The following is an 8,304-nucleotide window of genomic DNA, read 5'->3' as shown; positions in this document are numbered from 1 at the left end:
AAAATGTCTATTCAGGTCCTTTGCTCATTTTTTAATCAGATTGGTGTTTTGCGGTTGAATTGTATGAGTTCCTTTTTTTTTTTTTGGATATTAACTCATTATCAGATATATGGTTGGTGAGTATTCTCTTCCAATCTGTAGGCTGCCTTTCCATTTGGTTGATTATTTCCTTTGCTGTGAGGAAGATTTTTAGTTTGATGTAGTCCCACTTGTTTACTTTTGCTTTTGTTGCCTGAACTTTTAACGTCATATCCAAAAAAATCACTGCCAAGGCCAATATCAAGGAGCTTTCTCCCTACGTTTTCTTCTAGAAGTTTTACAGTTTCAAGTCTTATGTTTAAGTTTTTAATCCATTTTGAGTTGATTATTGCGTATGTTGTAAGATAGGGGTCCAATTTCATTATTTTGCATGTAGATATTCAGTTTTCCCAACACCATTTATTGAAGAGACTATCCTTTCTCATTGTATATTCTTGGCACCCTTGTCAAAAATTAGTTGTCCGTATATGCTTGGGTTCATTTCTGGGCTCTTGATTCTGTTCCATTGGTCTATGTGTCTGTTTTTATGCCAATACCATACTGTTTCTACTTGCTTTCTATTACACAGCCTGGAAGTGACCATACTTCTACACACACATATCTGATTAGTTCTTTAAGATAAATTCCTAGAAGTAGAATTGTAGGATCAAAGAGTCAGAATCTTATAGTCTTTGGTGAAACAGTGCTATATTGCCCTCTAGAAAGATTATAACAATTTACACATACACCAGCAGTATATGAGAGTTATATACTTGCTAGCGATCAGATTATTTTTAACTTGGCTAAACTTATAAGCAAAAAATTGTGGATCATTGTTGTTTTAATTTGTACCTTTTAAAGTTGAACATGTTTTTCTTTTGTTTTGGTTTGGGTTTTGGCCATTCGTAGTTATTCAGGAATTGCCTGCTCCTGTTCTTTACCTTTTTTATTAATGTATATACACTTCCTAATTGATTTGTTTGAATTATTTATGTGGTAAATATATTAACCCATTGCCTATCAGAGATACTGTAATTACTTAAGTTTCATTTGTCTTTTAATATTATTAATGCTGGTGGCAGTGTTTTTTTGTTTTTTTTTTTTTAAATTTCTCCAAATTTTCTAAATAGAAAATACCTTCACGCCTAGTGACAATTTTTTAAAACTGTCTGATATTAGCATACACCATATATGCAAAAAGTCCTGGGGGGAAGGTTGCTCTTTGTACTTTTCTGTACTTCTCAGGTTTACTAAAATGAGTAACTAACTTTTATAATCTTAAAAAGTACTCTAAAGAACTTTTTTTTAAGTGCAGAGACATTTTGTGGTCTATGTGAGTGGAATGCCAAAAGCAAGAAGGAGGATGGCAGGGGGAAGAGAGGTGAAGGATGAAATTGGAAATGAAAATGGGAACCAGACAAGCAAGGACTTTGGATTCCATATCTGGGTTGCAGTTGGTAGTTGAAAGCTTTTCGACAGGAAAGTGCTCTAATAGGATCTGTATTTTAGAAGGAGAGCTCTGGCTACAGTGGGAAACATTAATTAGATTTTGGAAATAAGAAGCCATTGGTGATGGTATCAGTTGTTTATTGTTACAATAATGCTGTTTAACAAGGAACCACAGAACCTCAGTGATATACAACGGTGTTCATTGCTCACATGTCTGGGGTCAGCCAGAGGCCAGCTAGGCAATCCTGCAGGTCTTGGCAAGGCTCATCCACACGTCTGTGAGTAATTGCCTGTTGGCTGATCTAGACTGGCCTTGGCTTGTTCCGGACTGTCTTTTCATGGATGTTTGTATAGCTAAGAGGCTTGGAAGATAGAGATGGTATCTCCCTCCACAGCAAAGGGCAAGCATGTTTACTTACCGTCTATTATAAAAGATTCACGTTCCCTAAACTTAGAGTTATTCTCCTGTAACCGCCGTCCACTGTGTGTGCAGGCATCCATCTGAGCCCATCCACATCAGCTTCATCAGACTTGGGGAGCAAGTCTGCTTGCTGCACCATGAGTAATGAAATCCTTTACCTTTGACCCAGAAGTCACATGTCTCTTGCCAGCAACCAGGAAACTGTGGCAAGTTAATGGGGTAGAATCTCAAGATCCTTCAGTTTATTTTAAAAATAAAAGTGTTTATTCTTTTTCAGTTTTATTGAGATGTAATTGACATACAGTGCTATGTAAGTTTACAGTGTACAGCATAATGACTTGCATATACTGTGAAATGATTACCACAATAAGTTTAGTTATCATCTATCACCTTACATAATTACAGAAACAAATTTTCCTTTGTGATGAGAACATTTAAGATCTACTCTCTTAGCAACTTAGAAATATACCGTACAGCAGTGTTAACTGTAGTCATCATGTTGTACATTACATCCCTAGTACTTATTTATCTTATAACTGGAAGTTTGTACCTTTTGACCACTTTCATCTAATTCCCCCTGCCCCCACCCATGTCTCTGGCAACCAAAATCTGATCTCTTTTTCTATGAGTTTGGGGTTTTTTTGTGGGGTTTGTTGTTGCTGTCGTTGTTGTTATTGTTTAGATTCTACATGTAAGTGATATCATACATTATTTGTCTTTCTCTGACTTATTTCACTTAGCATAATGCCCTCAAGGTCCATCCATGTTGTCACAACTGGCAAGATTTCCTTCTTTTTTATGGCTGAATAGTATCCCCTTGTGTATGTATGTGTGTGTGTGTATGTGTGTGTGTGTGTGTGTGTGTGTGTGTGTGTGTGTGTGTGTGTGTATATATACACACACACACACACACACCACATTTGCTTTATTCATTTTAGAACCTTCACAATTCTTGACATCAGTAGCTTCTGCCTTGCAACCATTGGATCCATGAGGATCTTTCACAGTCATATTCCCAGTGCTGGGCACAGGGCTTTTATTTAACTGGCACTTCAGAAATACTTGTCAAATGAATGAATTATTCATTTTTATTTATCCTTTGTTTTTAATAAATAGTCTTGGAAATACCATTTTACTTGACATGGTCATCAATCTCCTGTCATTGCCCAGTACTTCTTAAGACAGTGGTTTCACAGCATTGGGGTATTTGGGTGTATTGTAATTTTTAAAGCATTTTGGGATGGTGCCTGATGCAGTGTTTCCTTATACCCAGCACAGTTATACAAGGGCTCTTATTTTTCTGAAATTCATTTCATTATGAGCTCTGATTTCTTTATGGAAATTCTTCCTGTAGACTTTAGAAAAGAAACTCGTAATGCTTCCCTGTACACTTATAGGTTGGATTCCCAACTATTTGTCCAACTGAGTGGGCAAACCCAGAAGGAAAATAGGGGGAAATAAAAATAGGGAATCAATTGACTCAAAAGGGGAGAAATGGATAAAGGTTAGGACAACTTGTCCATTCAACTGTATTGTGCAAGTTTTCTGCAGCTGTCTGTTCAGCTGCTGAAGTCTGGGTTAAAGTTCAAAAGGGAAAGCTCTATGTGCACATATTTTCCAATTTAAAAAAATGTTCAAGTATTTGCAACTCAAACACTTTCATACGTTAAAAATCCAGTGATGAATTTTAATAAAGCATATATGCAGGATAGGGGAGATTCAGCTCAGATTTAAACATCATCAATATTTAAACTGCATTAATTTTAAAACCTCAACCTTGGCACACTTAGCCTGTCTCCTCCTGCTGACTCTGGTGACAATCTCCAGGCTAAACGTGAGTCATAACTTGTGACACTGCAGACAGCATCTGTGCAGTGGGGTGTTTCACTTCTCACTTTAGCTCATGTTTGCTTGGGCTGATTGGAAAGTAGGGACGTAAGAGGAAAGCAAATTTGAGAATAGGGTTCTCCTAATTTCATTCAAAAGGCTCTGTGTGAAAAAAAAAAGCCTCTGGACTAAGAAATAAAGTTTTGGTTTTTTTTTTAATGGAACAGATGAGACAGTTTGAGCTTCAATAAGTAGAAGAATGCAATGGAGACTTAATGTCACAGAACTGTACACTTAACCATGGCTAAAATGGTAAATTTTATGTTATGTGTACTTGACCACAATTTTTTTAATGTAATGGATTAAAACCCATAAAGTATGTTTAAATATTTTAATTTATAGTGATATTTTAAAACTAGCCTCTTTGGAGGATATCAGGGAATAAATTCACCATCTGGAAACTAAAAATGAAATTTAAAAATCATCTGAAAAATAAAGGGAAAGAATCAAATGTATATCCTGCTTTTCCTATAGAAACTGTACCACTAGGTAACCAAACAGTACATCATGGAAGCATTTCTTTGTAAAGTTATTCCAACCAACTAATAAATGCAAATAAAATTACAGAATTAGATTATCACTATTTTGCAACTCTCAATGAAGTAACTGATTCAGACAATGAGAATCAACAGGTGCTAATGTTGCAAAAAGAGACACGATCAGAAGCTGTGTATCTCCTGATGAAAGACCTCAGCACTGCTTATAGTCTTGCAAAAGAAATCCAGTTTAAGTCTGGTCAAACCTCTGAATCCAGGACTATTTTTAAGAAAAGTTGGGGACAGGATACATGTTGAAATGCACCATGAATGTGTCATCAACAAAATTCAAATTGTGGGAAACTCTATAGGTCAAATTGTCCGTGTTCTTCAATAGGTAACATATAAGGAAAAGAAAGCGATGAAGAAGGGAGCTGTAGATTAAAAGAGGTTTAAAAGATGAATCAATAATTTTTTAATGAGCAAGTCTAAACTAGAATGTCTAAGGATGCACACTTGCATAATGAAGCCATAAAGAAGCGTGAGGAAAGTATTACTATAAAAATCAGGATCGTGGGCATGGAGTGGCGGGCAAAGTACTACTTCTTCACCTGGATGGTAGTTACGAAGGTGTGACCTTATAATAAGTCACTAATCTATACATTGGTTTTGTGTGCATTTCTGTGTTTTATCTTAAAATAAAAATATAACTAAGTGGTACCCAGACTGCCATGTGGATGTGGACAGCTGGTCAGAAAGAAAGACGACAGGAGAAGTGGTGAGGCCTCAGAGTTCGCCTACGCACCAAGCGTTTGCCCAGCTACACGTGGGCAGGGGGCTATTGACTTGTATCATGAATTGGGGTCAAGACAGAGTTTTCAATTCCTGGCAGAAATGAAGAGGAAAGGGCTCAGAAGTTGTTTTATGCCAACCGTATTTTAGTTCCTGGAGCAATTCTGTTCTCTGGTCATCATAGCTCAGGCCAGTCAATTACCAGCAAAAACTTGGAATTACACCTTCAGAACTGTGCTGTCTGAAGGATGTGAGTGAGGAAGTACTAGTTTTAGACACCTCAATTCATTACCGAGCAATGATACAGCATCCGTATCAGCAATGCACTTAAAGCTGTCTCCAAGGCTGCAGCTAGCTCTTTTTCTACCGAGAAATGTGGAGAAAGTGAGGAGCTTATGACACAAACGATACCAAAAAGCCCAGATGTAAGTCCCCAAGGGGAAGGTAATATAAAATGTCAGAGTAGGAGAAATAATGCCAAAGAATCTACCAAAGATTATATTTAAAAGTAGGATACCAATAAACACCTATCAGAATCCTAAAATCCACAAACATGTCAACACCAATTGCTGGCAAGGATGTGGAACAACAGAAATTCTAGCCACTTTGGAAGACTATTGGGCAATTTCTTATAGAGCTAAACGTAGTCTTACCACACAATACAGCAATTGTGCTTCTAGGTATTTACCCAACTGATTTAAAAGTTACGTCCACATAAAAACCTGCATGCGGGGCTTCCCTGGTGGTGCAGTGGTTGAGAGTCTGCCTGCCGATGCAGGGGACGCGGGTTCGTGCCCGGGTCCGGGAAGATCCCACATGCCGCAGAGCAGCTGGGCCCGTGAGCCATGGCCACTGAGCCTGCGCGTCCGGAGCCTGTGCTCCGCAACGGGAGAGGCCACAACAGTGAGAGGCCCGCGTACCGCAAAAAAAAACACAAAAACCTGCATGCGAATGTTAATAGCAGCTTTATTTATAATCACCAAAAAGTGGGGCAACCAAGAGGTCCTTCAGTGATAAAAAGGAATGTGCTATCAAACCACGCAAAAAATATGGATGAATCTTAAATGCATATTGCTAAGTTCAAGTACCCAGTCTGAAAAGGCTACATACTGTATGGTTCCATTTATATAACATTCTGGAGAAGGCAAACTGTAGAGATAGTAAGTAGATCAGCAGTTGCCAGGGGTTTGAGGAAGGGGGAGGGTTGAACAAGTGAAGTACAGGGGATTTTTACGTCAGTGAAACTATTCTGTGTGATAGTATACTGGCAGATACATGGTGCTATGCATTTGTCAAAACCAATAGAACTGTGCTTGCTTCGGCAGCACATATACTAAAATTGGAACGATACAGAGAAGATTATCATGGCCCCTGTGCAAGAATGACACGCAAATTTGTGAAGCGTTCCATATATTTATCTGCATAATTTTCCATTACATAAATGCATCAAAATCTGTTTTGCTATTACTGGATATTTTTTTCAACAATGTTTTGCTCTTACAAACAAGATTATGATGAATACCTCTGTAAAAACATTTCCCATCTGGGTAAATAAATCTTATGACAAATTCTCAAAAAAAAAAAAACCCATAGAACTTTACAGCTTACAGAGGGAGCTTATCTCAATAGATGCAGAGAAAGCTTTCGAAAAAATTCAACACCAATTTATGATAAATACCCTGCAGAAAGGAGGCATAGGGGGAACTTTCCTCAACATAATAAAGGCCATATATGACAAACCCAGAGCCAACATCATCCTCAATGGTGAAAAACTGAAACCATTTCCACTAAGATCAGAACAAGACAAGGTTGCCCACTCTCACCACTCTTATTCGACATAGTTTTGGAAGTTTTAGCCACAGCAATCAGAGAAGAAAAGGAAATAAAAGGAATCCAAATCGGAAAAGAAGAAGTAAAGCTGTCACTGTTTGCAAATGACATGATACTATACATAGAGAATCCTAAAGATGCTACCAGAAAACTACTAGAGCTAATCAATGAATTTGGTAAAGTAGCAGGATACAAAATTAATGCACAGAAATCTCTGGCATTCCTATACACTAATGATGAAAAATCTGAAAGTGAAATCAAGAAAACACTCCCATTTACATTGCAACAAAAAGAATAAAATACCTAGGAATAAACCTACCTAAGGAGACAAAAGACCTGTATGCAGAAAATTATAAGACACTGATGAAAGAAATTAAAGATGATACAAATAGATGGAGAGATATACCATGTTCTTGGATTAGAAGAATCAACATTGTGAAAATGACTACTATCCAAAGCAATCTACAGATTCAATGCAATCCCTATCAAACTACCACTGGCATTTTTCACAGAACTAGAACAAAATATTTCACAATTTGTATGGAAACACAAAAGACCCCGAATAGCCAAAGCAGTCTTGAGAACGAAAAACGGAGCTGGAGGAATCAGGCTCCCTGACTTCAGACTATACTACAAAGCCACAGTAATCAAGACAGTACGGTACTGGCACAAAAACAGAAAGATAGATCAATGGAACAGGATAGAAAGCCCAGAGATAAACCCACGCACATACGGTCACCTTATCTTTGATAAAGGAGGCAGGAATGTACAGGGGAGAAAGGACAGCCTCTTCAATAAGTGGTATTGGGAAAACTGGACAGGTACATGTAAAAGTATGAGATTAGATCACTCCCTAACAGCATACACAAAAATAAGCTCAAAATGGATTAAAGACCTAAATGTAAAGCCAGAAACTATCAATCTCTTAGAGGAAAACACAGGCAGAACACCCTATGACATAAATCACAGCAAGATCCTTTTTGATCCACCTCCTAGAGAAATGGAAATAAAAACAAAAATAAACAAATGAGACCTAATGAAACTTCAAAGCTTTTGCACAGCAAAGGAAACCATAAACAAGACGAAAAGACAACCCTCAGAATGGGAGAAAATATTTGCAAATGAAGCAACTGACAAAGGATTAATCTCCAAAATTTATAAGCAGCTCAATAACAGAAAAACAAACAACCCAATCCCAAAATGGGCAGAAGACCTAAACAGACATTTCTCCAAAGAAGATATACAGACTGCCAACAAACACATGAAAGAATGGTCAACTTCATTAATCATTAGAGAAATGCAAATCAAAACTACAATGAGATATCATCTCACACCTGTCAGAATGGCCATCAAAAAATCTAGAAACAATAAATGCTGGAGAGGGTGTGGAGAAAAGGGAACACTCTTGCACTGCTGGTGGGAATGTAAATT

The 8,304-nt window shown here is 37.5% G+C and overlaps 1 non-coding gene across 1 annotated transcript; it reads left to right on the top strand.

Annotated features, from left to right (window-relative positions):
• Window positions 1–6,352: 6,352 nt before the first annotated feature.
• On the top strand, window positions 6,353–6,459 carry LOC117310508 (U6 spliceosomal RNA). Its single transcript, XR_004524652.1, has one exon. It is a non-coding gene; the product is annotated as a U6 spliceosomal RNA (small nuclear RNA).
• The last annotated feature ends 1,845 nt before the right edge of the window (window positions 6,460–8,304 follow it).

This window comes from Tursiops truncatus, chromosome X, assembly GCF_011762595.2.
Source record: "Tursiops truncatus isolate mTurTru1 chromosome X, mTurTru1.mat.Y, whole genome shotgun sequence".
Lineage (NCBI taxonomy): Eukaryota > Metazoa > Chordata > Mammalia > Artiodactyla > Delphinidae > Tursiops > Tursiops truncatus.
This window is presented reverse-complemented; position numbering and strand designations above follow the sequence as displayed.